Source organism: Mirounga angustirostris, unplaced genomic scaffold, assembly GCF_029215605.1.
Source record: "Mirounga angustirostris isolate CCGP_5_RB_7025 unplaced genomic scaffold, mMirAng1.0.hap1 SCAF_5, whole genome shotgun sequence".
NCBI lineage: Eukaryota > Metazoa > Chordata > Mammalia > Carnivora > Phocidae > Mirounga > Mirounga angustirostris.
Genome location: NW_026991713.1, coordinates 74236984 through 74237827, shown reverse-complemented (window position 1 = coordinate 74237827; position 844 = coordinate 74236984). Strand labels below are relative to the sequence as shown.

The 844-nt window shown below is 31.9% G+C and overlaps 1 non-coding gene across 1 annotated transcript; it reads right to left on the bottom strand.

Moving 5' to 3' along the window:
* Positions 1–322: 322 nt before the first annotated feature.
* Positions 323–427, bottom strand: LOC123845058 (U6 spliceosomal RNA). The gene has a single exon (XR_006790907.1). It is a non-coding gene; the product is annotated as a U6 spliceosomal RNA (small nuclear RNA).
* Between the last annotated feature and the right edge of the window lie 417 nt (positions 428–844).

Genomic DNA, 844 nt, shown 5'->3' with positions numbered 1-844 from the left:
TTTAGGCATAGATCTCTTAAAACTTCAAGCTTTTCCTTCCCCGCCACCCCCGCCAAAGAGGCTCCCTGACTTACAAAGTAATTATGTTTTAGAAGGTCTTGTACAATTCTGATTTTTCCTTAATTCAAAACTGTATATCTAAATTGTCTCTTTTTTTAAATCTTTTTATTTGAGTATATATGACTCACAATGTTACATTCACTTCAGGTATACAACATAGTGATTCAACATCTCTATGTTATACTACATTCACCACAAATCTAGCTACCATCTGTTACCATACAACACTATTACGTTATCATTGACTATGTTTCTTATGCTGAAAAGTGTGGAATACTTCATGAATTTGTGTATCATCCTTGTTCAGGGGCCATGCTAATCTCCTCTGTATTGTTCCAATTTTAGTATATGTTCTGCCAAAGTGAGCATTGCTAAATTTTCCTAATACATCTGTTTGTCCATGTTACTCCTCTGTTCAATTGTCTAAGGCCTTTAAATTTATCTTGATTTTCTGGGTAATAAGCAGAGGGTTTAATTAATAATTCCTACTATATTGGCTATAAGCCAAAATTTGGACCTATATTTATTAGCCTTAACTCCTGCCTTCTAAAAACCTTTTCTTGAAATATATGCTCTATCTGAAAATTTCCCCCATGTTCATACAGTTTTTTTCCCATTTAATGTTTGCTGTGCTCTTTGACAATTTTCTTTGTAATTTTTCCTAACATATTAAGGTGCATATATGCTTTCATTTTTATTAGCTTTTGTAGCATCACTGGAGGCTTGTATATTCTGAAAATTAGCAAAGAATTTAAAATTATTTTATAATTCTGTGAAGTTATAA